Genomic DNA, 17,199 nt, shown 5'->3' with positions numbered 1-17,199 from the left:
CAGTGGCATGGATTAGGTGCTAGAGTGTGGGCACACAGACTGTAGCTGTCCAGAAAGCTTTCCTCCTCGTGAAGGTTTACTGCTTCCTGCACAGGCGGAACCCTCCCCTCAGCTTGCCTCGCCTCTCTACTCTGACCAAGTGGGTCAGTTGACCTTGGTTGACTTAATCATCTTCAGAAGACAAAGATGAGTGCTTGACTTCCGAGGGCACACCAGATTTCTCAAAACAGAAACCCAGGCCAACAGAAATGTTTATATTTTAGAAAAGAATCAAGTTAGAAATGAATATTTGAAAATATATATATATTATTATGTGAGGATACCAGTAAGTGGACCAACCCAGTCAAACAAGACCTCTTAAAGGTTAACTTACTTCAGAGACTTGACCACCAAAAGTGATGACCTTGGACAGGGGCACAATAGTAAGCATAATTGATCTTTTATTGTTAACTAATGAGGTGAACATTATTTGTAGTGATCTGAGAGAAGACAAATTTTGATTTCAAAGGATTTTTTCTTAAGGATAAAAGTCTTACTTTTTGTTGTGTCACTACTAATCATGCAATATTTTTAAAGCACCCTGCTTTATCTGCTTAAAAGACTCTAAAATCGTATGACTTGCACATGACAATAATTCTTTTTTTTTATTTTAATCATTGTTCAAGTACAGTTTTCTCCCCCCTACTCCCATTCCAGCCCACCCACCCAACCCTCCCCCCCACATGACAATAATTCTTAGTGTTTTTACTTTTTGTTAAATTTCTACAGCATGGAGCAAAAGTAGGTTTACAGTTGTGAGTGTGCAAAACAGTTTATTGTATTATTATTTATTAATTATTGTATTATTTTACATACAAACAACTATAAACCTACTTTTGCCCCATCCTTTATAATAAGTTTTGCATGTCAATGTAGAAAAGACATTGATTTTAAAAGTTTCAAAACTGCAGAGATCAGATAACCAACCTCAATAATGGCATTTGATACTGAAATAGAGCCTTTTAAATCTTTAATGCTATTCCCACTTTTTTCCTTTCAACACTTGGCCCCACCACCAACAAAACACTAATTGATTGAAAAGAACAAGTGAGAATAAGAATTATTTTCAAATCAACAAAGTGGAATATATTTGTACTCAAAACTCTCTTTTCTTTAAATACCTTTAATCTGGAAATATTAAAATTACGTTGAAATGTGGAGTACATTAAAATCACAGATGCATCACTTCAGTGTTCTACTTCAGCCGTAAAACTTTGGTAGTGTACACGTTGTGCAGATTCTCAGATGTAGGGGAAGGTGAGGGGCAGGAATGGCTGAAAATTTATGGCCACCAGGATGATTAGGTTACAACATTCACTTCTAAACGCGTGAAATATTTTCAGATTGCTTGAAAAATCACTCTACTTTCTGGGATGTTACTTGTTGACCTTTTATAGTGGAAGCGGGTGAATGTTGCCACCGGTATTCTGCTTTCATTTTGAAGTGAGATATAGTCTCATTGGTTCTCCAGTATCCACGCTGCCCATTTCCCACTGATGTCTTATATCTTGGGTTTCTTTTTCCCCCGCTGGAAAAGCATAGTGATGAAACAGGTGAGGTAACTTTGAGCACAGAAAGCCCATGTAATTACAGAGGGTTTCCAGCACAATCCACAACGTTCAGACGCTGGATATCAGTACAATGATAAGAAGGAGCAAAAAGCTTGCCAGAGCCGTTTGGCAATGAGCGCAGCCCCAGGTGAACTGGAGGAGAGTTTCAAAGCAAAGTGATGATTGTGAATACTTGGAAATCAGCACGTACGTGTGGAGAAAAATCGGCTTCTCCTGATTGCTTCGAGCAGGTCTTTTTTTATGAGGCTCATTTTTCTCTAAACGTCCCCTACAATAAGTGGAATGCTTCTTTTCTGAGAGTCATCCCAGGGAAAGGATTGTTCCTGATCACAGCAGGACATGGACAATTCTTAGGATTACATAAAAAGTTTCTTTTTAAGAACCAATTTACAATTCTGTAATCTGACAAAATTTGACTAGCAGTACTAATTGGACTCACATGAATACAGCCTCGATTTTCCTGTTGAAAATTGAGGGCCACCCCGTTGTTGTCTTTCCTTTGTAACTCTTCCTCTCCAGGGCCTCGGGTGCTTGCTGAGCTCTCCCAAGCGCCTTTTTGGGGGACTTGCAGCCACGATGGAGGTGTAGGTAGACGCACGGTGCCTCCTCGCGCAACCAAGTACCTGTTTTTGTCCTTTTTAATTACTTGTCCCTCACTATGCATAGAAGTGGTTAAAAACAAATACTTTATCCAGGCGTTGTTACTGTGCCTAACCTTTTTTCCCTTGATTTGTGAGTTTATTTCCATGCAGTAGCCTGTGCGCCCCCTGGGCAGCGGTGGCCCCGCACTCCCTGCTCTGCCGCGGACACAGGGGCAGCTCTAACTGGCACTGCGGTGTGGAATGAGAGAACAGAGTTCTTCCATGTCTCAGACATCTCTTAGCCTTAGAGGTGCCTCAGATCCCAGGTTTAGCCAAACATCACGACTGAACCCAAGTTCTATGTACTTTAAATAAGAGATACTTCATTTCCCTCAAAAGCAAATTTGGTAGTTATTATCATCTCTCCTTTACAAGTATGGGAACCAAGACCCGGGGATGTTAAAAACATGTCCAACACCCTGGCTGGCGTAGCTCAGTGGATTGAGCGTGGGCTGGGAACCAAAGTGTCCCAGGTTCGATTCCCAGCCAGGGTACATTCCTGGGTTGCAGGCCAGAACCCCCAGCAACCCGCACATTGATGTTTCTTTCTCTCTCTCTCTCTCCCCCTCCCTTCCCTCTCTAAAAAATAAATAAATAAAATCTTGAAAAAAAGCAAAAACGTGTCCAAGGTCTTCCCAGCTAATAAACATGTAAACACTGGCATCTTTCTAACACCCAGTCCCATGCCCCCTCCGTCACAGGTCATCAGACAGCACCCAGGCCTCCTGGGTCTCTCTTCCTGATGTGTAAAATCTGCAAATATTGTCATGGTAAGAAGTTAAAATTTTAAAAGCATCATATAAAACAAACAAACAAAAAAACAACCCTATGTGTACAGTATGTTTTTTTAATATGGCAAATTAGTGGGTCACTAATTTAATTTATGCTTAAACTATAGAAAAAGACTGAGAGCGAAAACACTGCAATATTAGCAATGGTTTTCTTTTGGCAGATTACTAGCAATGTTTATTTGTTTCTTATACATTATCTTTAGATTTTCTATAATAAAAAGAATGCTTTTAAAATGTATTATTTATTTAAAGTGCAAGAAATGTCACTATTTAAGTGTTAATGGTATAATGGAATGGATTTTCCAGAGCGACTTGGACATTTGTCATGTTTTCAGGTTCAATTGACAATTATCTTTGGCTTAGCATGTCAGTATTTTCATGTCCAAGGGAGGCTCTTATATGCAAAATGAATCCCTTAAAGCCGCCCAAATAGGCAACTTGTAACTGTAGTTAATATAAGACTGAATTTTTCTTAAACCTCTAAATTGAGGTACGATAATTTTTATTAAAAATAAATATAATCACATTTACTTATTCTTCTAATAATTTTTAAGTAATAAGTGTAATATATTAGGTGATCTTCTATCATTAGCACCCAAACAAAAAACTTATTTCAGTAAATTCCCTGAAATATTTCAACTTGCATATGCAAATTTACTATTTTTTCCCTAAGATACATCACATTCCAAATAAGCCCAGCTTATAAACTAAAGCACTCTTTATAAGTTCTTAAGTGGCTTTAAAAAATATAACAAATTCAATTTACAATTTTATTAAGCACTGAAACACTATGTGTAAGCTTTATTAAGTAAATTTTCTAATGCATATCAAATTTAAGTCACTAGTATCAACCAGAAATTTCTAATTAAAAGAATAAAGCAGGCCTGGCCAGGTAGCTCTATTGGTTAGAGTGTTGTCCTGATATTCCAAGGTTGTAGGTTCAATCCCCAGTTAGGGCATGAACAACAATCAACCAATGAAGGCATAAATAAGTGGAAGAAATTGATGTCTCTCTGTCTCTAAAAATCAATAAGTAAAAATTTAAAAAAAAAAAAAAAAAGCTCCAGCTGAGTGGCTCCATTGCTTAGAGCATTTTCCTGTATACAGGAAATGTTGCAGGTCAGAGCACCCATGGGAGGGAACTGATAGATATTTCTCATGTCAATGTCTGTCTGTCTGTCCCTCTTTCTCCCTTCCCTTTCTCTCTGTCTCTCCCTCTTTCTTGCTTCCTCTCTCTCTAAAATCAATAAACATATCTTTGGGTGAGGATAAAAAAATCAGAAAGAAAGAAACATAAATCGTGATTGTGACTTGAAATACATTCCACCTAAACTGACTACTGCAGTACTAATACTTTCTATAGACTTATTTCATTATCTTTATACAGTGGGGGGCAAAGGTAGGTTTACACTTGTTCACATGGAAAATAATGCAGTAATTAATAGATAATAAAACAAGAATAAACTCTGCGTTTTGCTTAGTCATGACTGTAAACCTACTTTTGCCCCACCCTGTGCTTATTTCTACAACTTTCTGGGTTTGCAAAGTCATGTACCTAACTAAAGAGTGAAAACTGCTCTTTCTGACCCCGCCAGGTTCCTTAAGTAGAGATTCATAATGAAAATACAGCTACAGATTTGGGAATTTGGTCTGAATTCGGGGACTAGAGTGTGAGGCCAGATCTGTGCTGCTTTTCTAATCCAGTGCTGCTTGCCGTATCCACAGGGGGACCCCCAAAACGTGCTCTCAGCCGCCGTGTACTTTTATGCCACCTAAAGCATATTCCCTGGTTTATCTCACCTTTATGCAATTTTTTTCAACTTTTTATTGACTAATTTAGATAAATGGAATGCTGCACCACCCACATGGAATCCAGCAATTTGCCTTCAAATTAGTTAATTGAATTTTGTACCCCCTTCATGGTTAGAGAACCCTTTTTTTACAATACTCATTATCTGTCTCCTTGACAACTACTTGATAGTCATTCTATTAACAGTGTAATACGTTACTTATAGATTATGTAGATATATGCAAAATGTTTGTAAATTGCTTTAGGTCTGCACTCCAGCACAGGAAAACACTGTTTCCATGTTAATTTATCAAAATTATACTTAGGTCACAGTTTAGGGGCAGCTAGTTCATCCAGTCACCAACCCCTAAGGCCAGCCATAGCCCACCCAAATTAATCATCTAGTAACAATCTTCCACATGGGCATGAAGTATTATTCACAATATTGTGGGATCCTGCAAACCCACTGTGGCACACCTAATTAACCTCATTTTTATCATTGTTTTAAGAAAGTCTAAGCTGTCTACATTAGATATATAATAGAAATTATAATCATCCACCAAATTAGCATAACGATATTCAATTTACCATTGCCTGGCATGATCATTGAGGTGGTTTTCAACTTTTAATATTATAAATAAAATCACAGTGAACATTTATTTGATGGTGAACACAGATTTATTGTCCTGTTGTATTATTTCTTTGGAAAAAAAACTCCCTGTAGTAATATTGCTCAGGGAGCAGATGGACTCAGTTTTGGATATTTTTAGATATTGCCTTCCATGCTTTACACAAAGCTTGTTGGATTACAACTGTGTCAGTTTTGTACTTATTTGTTTTGTTTGGATGTTCTTTAACATAGAAAAATTCATAGATGTTGAATAATACTAAAATGTTACTCTGATTACTGGGGACAATAGATTTCTTATAATAGTTGTTTGTGATTTCTGGCTGTCCTATAAATGGGAAAGAAGAATTCACATGCAATTTTTAACAAAATGCTCAAGTCTAAGCATTAACTAGCATGGTATTATAAAACCCATGGAAGATGCAGGTACAGGGAGATCCACCCATTCATTCCTGGCTCTTCCTCACAGACCTGCATTTGATGCTCACAAGAAAGATTAGGGACATGGTGGGAAACCAGTGGAAGTCTCATCTGTGATGCAGGTATAAAGAAGAGGAGCGGTCCCTGCTAATGATTTCACTATATCAATTTTATAAAGAGAATAGGAATATGATTTGGTATTCCCTTATTCTGCCTAAACAATTTTTTAAATTATTATTGACATTTAGATGCATAAAACATGTGACTTTGCTCACAGACATAAATGCTGTTTGTAGTATTGTTACAGATTTGTGACTGACAAAGAAATACTATTTTGTGTGATTTCTATCAAAAGGGTGAACAAATTATAATTATATTTGCTGAATTATCAAGTATATCCCTGATAAGTGAGAACTTCCGTTTTGACCAGGTATTTATGAAAACCTTTGCTAACAGTTTTCCACAGACCAGCTTTCATCTCCATTAATTTGAGCTTCGTTTCTTTCCTGCCACCTCCATCTCCTGGTGCTAGTGATCAGGGCCACATCGTTCCACCGCTAGCCCTGCATTTTTGGGCCAAGACTTCAGGTGAGTTGACTTCGTTGCTTAGGTGTGACTCTTAACTTGGACAGGGCTAGCTGTTACCTAACTATATGCAGAAGTGACTGTCAACCTCATTGATACATAACCCATTAAAAACACACCTTGGTCCCCAATTCAATTTCCTTTTAGCTGGTTCCCCAAAACTGCCCACAAAGACTCCAAAAATACCCAACACAATGGGAAAGGTGAAGGAAGAAAGTCTGAATGGAAAGACCATCATACTTACCAGTAAGAAAATAACTTCTAGTAATTTATACCATTGTATTATTTTAAGCAATTGAATGTCAATAGTTATTTCAATAATAATTCATCCCCCAAAATAATTATACAGTGGAAGTAGAAGGGAAACATGAGTTCAAAGAGAATAGAAACAATGTGAAATTTCGGACTATTTAAGAAAAACTTGTTGATGTATTTTAAATAGATAACAGTGGTATCAAACATAAATGGTATTTGAGTTGTCTTTTTACTTTTGAAAGTACTATAAAAGTTTCAACTTTAAAATGTGTGGTTAAAATATACTAGAAATTACATCCTTTTACTTTTCAAACTTCTTGTGGAAATTTTTAGATATTAATTTTAAAATGTTCAAGGGAGTATATGGTTTTTCAAATTTACGTTAGGTGGTATAAGAACAAAAATGTTTAAGACCAATGCCCTAGGTTCTCTAAGCTTTCTGCTGCTACAAGGCAATCCATCAGTCACCTGGCCACCTGGATGACACTACAAGATGCACCAGAGCATAAGATGCACCTAGGTTTTAGAGGAAGGAAATAGGAAAAAAAATTTTAAAGCAAAAAATTTGGTAAAATATTTAATAACCTGTGACCCCACTCCACTGCCACCCCCACCCCCACAGCAAGCCATGTAAGCTACACTCAGACTATAAGACGCACCCCCATTTTCTTCCCAAATTTGGGAGCGTGCGTCTTATAGTCCGAAAAATATGGTGAATCTCACAGAGCCATGAGCTAACATCTCCTGCTCTTTATTAATGGGATCACATTTTAGTGGGATAGAATTACCCTCCCTTTTAGACAAACTTCAGAATTTCCTTTATTATGCCAATTAAGACCCCTGTGGGATGTGTACCTCCTAAAGTACAAGGTAGGGAGATTTGTCCATCCCAACACACAGGTGTGATCTGTAACATATCACAATCCCACTTTCTGTTGGATGTCCCCGAAGTGCAGAGTGAAGTTTAGCACTGAATTCGAACAGTTTCTCTAAGGCTAGGTTCCCTAGCACCTAGTCACTCCTTGGCCACCTCAGTTGTTGCTTGCATTGCACCTACTTTGCTTATCTTAATGATATTATTGTTTTATTATACATGTATGTAAGTGAATTGCTTTCTTTTTTGCCCTTTAACTCATCTATTTGTTAAACAAATAATATACATACTAGCTTGGATAAATTTGGTTTACGTAAGCAAATCATCAAACTGAAACAAATAGAACTGAAACATGCAGGTTAGATGGTGGTATTATGGACAACTAGAGACAATCATAAGAATACCAAGTTAATAGTATAGCTATTCAATAGTCAGAAACTTACATGACTAAAATTATTATATTTTCCTATTCTGACTGATAATCCTACTAATTATTTCTGTTTTGGAATATAGGAATTAGACCCTGCACATGGGAAAAATCACAGATGTTATCAAAAAGGAAAAACAGTACCTACCTAAACACATATTATGGATGAAAAATATTAATAATAATAATTGGCCAAAATTATACTTAGCAGCTCAATCTTAATAAACGTACAAAAGAAATCATCTTGGATGTAGCTACATTATAAAACAGCAAATGGTATTCAGTTCTGAAATATTTTGCAGAGCTACTTAATGTAATTAAATATAACCAATGTTATCTTTATAAAACATTGCAGAGCCTCTTTCAATTTAAGAAATGAATGCATTTATGATAAACCCTCTGTAAAGTAATATTTCATGTAATAAATTGATTCATATTCATTTAGATATGCATTTGTGAGAGAAAAAGAATCCACTCAATGGACTCTATGGAAAATTTAATATAGGAGGACATTAAGTTGAGGGGCTGTTCCCTCGACTACCGTAGGCATCACAGTCCACGTCTTACATTACTTGAAAACTTTAATAAAGTTTTACTGATTCTTCAAAACCACAACAGTAACAAAAACAATAACAAAACACCACTTTAGCTACTCCTGTATACCATCATTATGGCAAAGTATAGGTCATAAATCTTACATTTTCTTACAGAGGATGCAATTTCACTTATATCTTCGGTCTCTTGGGCCAGTGTATGAGCTCCTTCAGACAGGTCAAGGCATTTCCTGACCTGCTGTAGGGAGAGTCTCTCCTCAGGAATCATGCAATGCTTATGCAAAGGTCCTTCTCCAAATGTATAACTATTCCATTTGCTCTTTCGACCTTGACAAAGAAAACACCATGAAAATTTTTACATCATCCTCATTCCCTTGCAAAATCACTTAAAATGTAAATCATAAGGAGAGTTCCCCATATCTTATTTTAGAGTACTACCTCTTTAAGTCTTTCTCCTATAATTTAAACGTGGACCATGCACCTACTACCGCAGTGGGGTGCCTTATTTTATCCAGCTGTTGCTGGAGAAGTGTTTTCATAATCAAATTTCATACTTCAAAGTCTGTCTCCTAATTGTCTTTGATAGTTCCATGGAAGCTTATTTCAAAATAGTCTGCCACCCACAATTAACCCGGGGTATGATTATAGATGTGAGGGCCAAAGAATGAACAAAATTTACTTGATGTTTTGTTGTTTTGCCCTCCTTCGTATGAATTCTTAATGATTGAAAAGTTTAATGAGATTGTTTTAACTTTCTGTCCTGTCAAGAAGGGAAAAAGGGAAGCCTTTCTTCATAGTAGTTGAGTCTGATCCCTTTATTCACTTTCAGCCTAGCCAGCCCATAAAGCCTTTGCGAGTAAGACACCCTGGGTGGGGTGGGGGAGGGAGAAGTGATCACTAAGCTCCAAACACTATTGTATTGAATATTTAACTTTCCTTTCTGTGAGTTTTCATGCAGAATTTTTAAAATGACAGATTCTGTATGGCTTTAAAATCTCAGGTTGTTGCCTGTTGAGGCAAACACCATGAACCAGAGATAATAGGCTCTTGATTGATTTTATGAATGGAGAAAGACATGCAGATGGATTGTGGCGCCTACTATTAAATATAATCAAAGAAGACAAGGATATGGACATTTTTTCATTATTTCTTCATCTGCTGTCTAAATGTTGACAGGTGCCATTTTGATAGCTCTTTTTTTGTTATTTTTCTGTCTCTGTACTATTCTTACACTTTTGTGTTCTTAAGAAACAAAAATTCACAATTTTAAAGAAAGTTCTGATAACATATTAAAAGATAAACTGAGGCATATTAAATTCTTAAGAGTTTATTTGAGCAAAGTCCATTTGAAATATCCTCTGCAATACATGGACAATAGTGAGTGAAGAGTTTACCTGAGTTCTGTGGGCAATGATAGGAAATGACTGAACCTGAGGATGGGGTGATGGAATCCTCTGAGTCACAGCCAGTGTGAAGAGCAGAAGCCCAGGTGACACCCTGGACCTGTGTTTGGCATCTGAAGAAGGTGTATGGAGCAGTCTCATGGGACTTAACCCAACAAACACATGAAAAGATGTTCAATATCATTCGTCATAAGGGAAATCGAACCCACAGTGAGATACTACTTCGCATATGTTAGGATGGCTGAAATAAAAAAGAAAACAAGGGTTGGCAAGGATGTAACAACACTGGCACCCTCATCATACACCACGCTGATGGTGGGAATTTAAGATGGGGCAGTTACTTTGGGAAATAGTTTGACAGTAAAACAGTTAAACATAGAGTTACCACATAAACTAACAACTTCACTCTTGGGCATATTACATACCGAAGAGAAACAAAACATATGATCACACGAAAACTTGTACACAAATGTCAATAGCAGCATTATTCACAACAGCCAAAAGGTAGAAACACCCAAATGCCTATCAAGTGATGAATGAATAAATAAAATATAGCATATCCACACAATGGAATATTATTCAGATATGTATCTTCATAAAAAGAAACCAAGTTCTGAGTCATGCGATAATATAGAGTGAACCTTGAAAACATGTGAAGTGAAAGAAGCCAGTCACGAAAGATCGTAAATGGTTTGATTCCATTTATACAAAATGTCTACAGCAGGCAAATCTGTAGAGACAGAAAGTAGGTCAGTGGTTGCCTAGGGCTAGAGAGCCTGGAGAACAGGGTTCACACAGTGATGGGTAAAGGGTACAGGACTTTTTTTTTGAAGTGAGAAAATGTTCTAACATGGATTCTGGTGATGGTTGTACAACTCTGTGAATATATTCTTAAAAATTGAATGATTCACTTTCAATGGATAAATTGAATGGTTATGTTTCAATAAACCTGTTACTGGGGGGAAAAAAAGAGTGAGACTGAAGGCTGAGGGTAGCTGTTGGGGTAAATGTGGTAGGATGTGGCCAAAGATGATAAAGTCACTGTGTCCCGTGGTGAGAAACTGATTAAAACTAGATTGCGTGCATACGCAGGAGTTTCAAGCCTACAATGGCAGAACTGTTCAGCCCAGCATCTGAAGGGCAGGGAGAGTGAGCAGGTTGGAAGACTAGCACAATGGTGCTATAGGTTGAAACACTGACCTTGTCACCATATGACCTTCCTGGGGTTTGTTATTGCTTCTCTGATCATTCCTTCATGGTCTGCTTTCTCTCACCACCCTCTTCCATTGTCCATCCCTCAGACATCTGTGTCTTCAGGGGCTCCACATGCTAGCCCTCTATTCTTCTTGTTTCCACACTCTGTCGTGGTGAGCATGCCCTATCTCATGTTTCAACTGCCATGTGTATTATGCTCAGTCCAAAATACTTGACCCCAGCTCAGACCTTCCCTGAGCATCAGCCTAAGTTTTTCAGCTGCCCTCTAGCCATTTCTACCTGATAGTCCCACACATGGCCTTACTCAGATACCAAAAGTGCTCTTTCTCCATCCACCTGATCATCCTCTCCTCCTGCTGGTGCAAAATAGAAAGAGTCAGCTCAGTTTTGCACACAGTAGAACAGTGATTTCATAGGGCCCGATGAAATGAGAGGGTTCATAGATGCAGAACAGGAAAGTGAAAGAGGCTCTCATAGATTACCCTTCTAATCAAGTCATGCCATTTGTTGACAACTTTCAATAATTCTTTAGTGAAAACCCAAATTATACTTGTTGTTACTCATAATTCAAGCATATGAGGAATCGTGATACATAAACCTTGACCTCAACTAGCTTATGGTTTAGCAAGGGAGGCTCACAAGTAAAGAAGAAATTTTCATGCAATATGAAAATGTAAATAAATATTAAGTATGAGATGCAATGCCAGCACATAGGGCACCTTACCCAGTAATTGAGGGGTGGGGGATCAGAGGGCGGAGTGAGGCTTCCCTGAGGCCAGAAGAACTCCTGCAATAAACAGATGAGCAGAAGTACAGTGTAGGGAAGAGTGTCCCAGGCATGAGGCTGGCCTCACCGTGGGCCCCTTCAGTGAGGCTAGATGCAGAGAGATGAGGCTTGGGGAGGGAGTCTGGTGAATGTAGACAGAGACATCTCAGTGAATAAAGTAGGAACCAAATTGAATAGAAAATGAAGAGGTAGACACAAAAGTGGATAGAACATTTTCCCAATAAGCTGGGCAGTGAGGAAGGGGGAAAGACAGGGCAAGAGGAAGAAGCGGGTGTGTGTTAGAGGGAGTGACTGGGTTGCTGTGTGTGTGTGTTTCTAAGATAAGTGAGACTCAAGTTTAAATGTGGAAGGGAAGAAGCCAGCGTCAGAGGGGTTAGGGGAAGGGCTGTGGAGCAAGATGCCTGACGTGGGAAAGGCTAAGTTGAGTGAGGTGAAGGCTTCATTAGCATCATTTTCTGGGCTTCCAAGGAAGAAGCAAAGATGGGTGTGGTGCACAGGGTGGCAGGAATGGATGGATTTCATTTTCAAAGTCAGGAAAGGAACAAATAGGAGGACAGGTACTTCAAATGTTTGGAGTAGCCATAATGACTAACAAGGGATTGAGTAGCAAGGACTGAGTGAACAGCAAACAGAGGGATATTTTCCGTGAATCTGGGGACCAACTCAACTAGGAGTAAATAAGTTAAGAAAAAAGACTGTAAAGACAGGATATTGGGATTTGAGAATGAAAGTGTGCTATTTTGTGATTTCAGGCGCAGTTCAATCCTCATCATGGTAAGATCTTAAGCCACTGAGTGGCTAATCGGGAAAATAACATGAAGGTAACGAGAATCGGGGAAGTCCTTGAACTAAGAAGCCAATGAGTTGAATGGCACACCCACGTGTGCACTAAGTTCTCCCGGTGGACAGCAATTCTCGGGGAGAAGAAGCTGTGAAAGGAGAGCGAACGTCTTCAGGGAGCGAAAGGGTGGGGAAAAGTGTTACAAAGGTGATGACTGGGGAAGAAGATACTACAATTGGATAACATGACCCTCAAAGATGCAGAATTTCTACAAAAGAATGAAAGACTGATCCAGAACTTATCTCCCTACTTCCACGGTCTATTCTCCACATAGCGGTGGGTTGTTTTTGTTTTTTTTTAAGTATATTTCTGATCACACTGTTCTTCTACTCTAAACCTTCCCTTGGTTTCCCACCTCTTGCGGAGTAACTCCAGTATCTTCACCACGACCTTCACTCTCCGGCCTGCCTCCTTTTCCTGTCTGACTTCGTCTCTAGCCACTTTACTACTCGCCCACCCTGCTCCAGCCACACATGCTCCTTTGCTGTCCCCGAAGGTGATAAACCTTGCCCCCACCACAGGGCCTCTGCACTTGCTCTTCGCTCTGCCTGGGCAGCTCTTCCCCCAGTGGCCTGACCCTGCCATCTCCTTCCGATCTCTGCGTAACTGTCACCTGCTCAGCAAGGCCTCCGATCTCCTGCGCCCACTCCTACCGCAAGTTCCCATCCCACACCCCTGCTCCATTTTCCTCCGCAGCACCCGTCACCACTAGCTTCACATACAGTTACTCTTTTATTCCCTAACAGCCCTGTCCCAAGAGTAGCAGCTCGGGGAAGGCAGGATTTTTTTTTTTTTTTTTTTTTTTTGCCATTCTGCTCACTGCTCCATCCCATAATAGGCATTAATAATTTTTTTTTTTTTTGAATAAAGGTAGTGGCAGTGGATTGTGGGGAAAACCTGGACCCTAACTGTGTGAAGCATGTGAGAGGGGAAAAGTGTGGAGGTAAGAGTGTGAGCGTGCTGGAGTGGCTACCGTGCAGGGGCGTCCTGGTGGGAACTCTGGGAAGGGTCGCTGGAGCAGTGGGCCCAGGTCATTGAGAAGAGGCCTGCAGCACAACGGGGACACAAAGACAGTGAGACTGGATGATTGGAGGAACTTACCTTTTTGGAAGTCTCTAAAGACAATGACCAGGATGGGAGGTGTGGTGACGTTTGCTGCCTTTAGAGTTTCCAGAAGACAGAATCAACAGCCCTTGGATTGATTATACAAAGAAATCCACAGGAGAGAGGACAGCAGTCCCTGGGGTGTGGGAGGGACACAGATTTGTTGGCAGGGGTTGCCCGGCCCATGATGGATGTGATACCGAAGGCTCCCTGGCAGGCAGGGCAGGGGAAGGGTTAGATGTTGGTTAGTGCCAAGGCATTGCCCCAAGAGTTCTCCACATGGCAGGCCTGAGGGGTGAGGGGTTGGTCCTGAGATAATGCCAGGTCCTGCTTTTCTTTTTTTTTCCTCCACACCTGCGCTCACAGTGTTCTTTCTGTCTGGAATGCCCTTCCCATCCCCTAGAGCTATTCACATTTTTTGGCATCCTGTAGGATCCTACTCAGACACTATCTCCCTGACAAAGTTTTCTTTTATGACCCCAGCCTGGGGGATCGCTCCTTGCCTGGAACTCCTATAGCCCTGTGACATCTCTCTCTTCAAGGATTACGTCGAACTCTTATTTATACCTTCTGGGTTGTATACCTTTGTGGGAGGCAAATGGGGAGTCCTGTGGAAAGTAACTTCACAGGATGATCTGATCATAAATTCCTAAATGGGCAGGTCATTGTGGGTAGTCACACCCCAAGCCTGTAACTTTTACTAAAAGGTTAATCTTTGCCTTGAGAAAGTTTTGTCCATTGTTTCTCTGCGTCTAGGTTAACACACCTTTAAAATAAGCCTAACCACCGTCAACAGAGCACATAATCTTGTTACCTGTCTGGTCCAGTCCTTGCTCTACCCCACCTCCTCCACCCCACCTCCGTGTTATCTTCCTTATGCTCCACCCTTAATTTCAAATGCATTAAAGAAGCTGCAAAACTGTCATTCTCTGAAGCATTTGGAATCTTGCTTCCTGTCATATGTCCTCAGTTTGACACGACCACTGGCCTGCAGTGACTGCAGAATGCTATGGATGGCTCGTTGAAACACAAAAACATACACAGAAACAACCAGGTCCTGTGGGGAAATAGGTACAAAATGGCCACTCTCTCTAGTGGGGAGTGCCTTGGCCACCCTCCCTAGGGGAGAGCACCCTGTTCTCCCACCTGAGCAGGCTTTTTATTGGGTTTGTTTACCCAGGAATTCAGGTAAAGCTCATTACTAATTGCCAGGAAGTAAGGATCAAACAATAGATAACAAGGAAGTCTGAGGGCCTATTTTGAGTCAGGGTCAAAGAACTGTAAAAAACTTTAAGGAACAAACTTACTTCTTCCTTGGACCCTTATCATTCAATTGAGAGCATTCTAAACAAAGCAGGTTTCATAGGATTTTACATATTCTTTCTTAGGCCTGATCACCTGGGGAACCTGCCCTTTCCAGCACAGGGCTGCACCTCCCTCTGTCATTGTTTCAGGCTTAGGTGGAGCAAGGAAGTAAGGCAGCCAAGAGATTAGGAGATTTTCTCCCAGACATGAGGACTCAGGCTTTGTCAAAGCTGAGGGGTGAGGGTCCATCACCCCGTATTGCTGTAGCCCCGAAGTCCTTTCTTGGGGGCCTCCCATGTGATTGTGCTTGTCTTAGATCATTCCCCCCTTGGAGAATCTTACCCATCATTGGCTAACAAACCAAGCACTGGGGCCAGGCAGGGTGAAGTAAAAGGAGCAGAAGTGGTGCTCCTGCCAGGGAGATAAGCTTTTGTCTCCTTGGTGGCTTATGGTCCAAGGTTGTTCCCTCAGCCTTAGCCTTGGAGGGAATTACAGCCTCTGATAGCAGGCAGGGCAGTTCCCAACAACAGTTGGCTCAAATTTATTCTTATAAAAATCTCTACAGGTTGGATGTTTCTTCTACCAACAGCTTTGTGTCTGTGTGTGTAACAGAGGGAGGGAGAGAGAGAGAGAGTGCTTTGCTGTCTCAGTAGCTTCCCTGCAGGCTTCCTGAAGGCAGGGGCAGGTTTTGTTGTCTTTAGAGTCCCCGTATTATTGGACATGGGTCAATATGAAATGGGAAAGCCGGCGTCCTTGCTGCCTGTCACCACCGGCCCCGATAAGGAGAGACAGGGATTGGAATCTTTATGGGCACTTCATTCAGATGGCAGGTGATCTGAGAAGATGGGATTTTTACCCAAACAGACCATCTTAAATTCCATTTTACACTGACCCTGTTAATAAGGAGAAGAAAAGTGTAGGGAAGGGGCTTGGAATTCAGGGGAAAAGTTAATCAGATAAAAAGCTGCAGCATTCTTTCCTTTGTGCCCTCCCTGAGTGGTGGTCTCTATCCGTGTCCCAGGCAGTGGGCTCAGCCTCACCCTGGAGCACAGTGGCTCAGAGACCATCTTGATGGCTTGTGGTCCCCTGGAGTCAGAGTGGGACACACCTTCAGCTCCTGAGACAATAGCTTTTTACATATATTGATTACTAAGCTTATTAGGTATTACCTGAAACTAAAATTTTTCCAACATTTGACCCCCTCATCACTTTCACAGAGAAAGTGTTCAAATCATATCAATTGATGCACTTTATTAATCATTAATATTCCATGCCGACACCCAGGTGATAGTTTTGTTTACCTTCAAATAATTATTAATGTATTGAGACTACGATATTTTTTTCTTACTATAGACATGTTGTGTACTCTCCCTTTTCCATTCACAGATGCTTCCAAGAGCTGATGCTGTTGGATTCTCTGTGGAGCAATTTGATCTTAATTTTTCAGCAGACGCCAGAGAGCTGGGTGGATAAAAGAACAGCTCCTAGAATCAGATGTCCTGGTTTGGCTATGAGCTCTGCCTCTTGCTAGAACGATAAGTCTGAGCAAGTTACTTACTTACCTTTTCTACACCTTATTTTCTTTATCTGCAAAGTGGGAACCATATTAACATGCTCCTTATTGTGGTGGGGATTAAATGAATTACACCTTGTGACATCCTTAGGTCAGCATTCGGTGCATGATAAAGCCCTTAGTGCTTGCTAGCTGTTATTTCTGGGCAACTAGAAATTTCTAGATGTGAAGTATGAGATTCTCATACGTCCTTGCATCCTACTTTCACCACTAAGGAACACAGAGCATATGGTGAACCTAGAGTGTCTGCTCTCCACCTTGGGAGACCTGGCTTCAGCCTAAACTCTGTCCCTTAGTTCCTGTGTCATTTACGCTCAACCTCTTCAGGGTGCTGTATAGATCAGGCGGTAGACATCTGTGAAAGTGCTTTGTAAACAGCATGTTTGCTTTACCCAAA

This window comes from Phyllostomus discolor, chromosome 10 (genome assembly GCF_004126475.2).
Source record: "Phyllostomus discolor isolate MPI-MPIP mPhyDis1 chromosome 10, mPhyDis1.pri.v3, whole genome shotgun sequence".
Taxonomy (NCBI): Eukaryota; Metazoa; Chordata; class Mammalia; order Chiroptera; family Phyllostomidae; genus Phyllostomus; species Phyllostomus discolor.
This window is presented reverse-complemented; position numbering follows the sequence as displayed.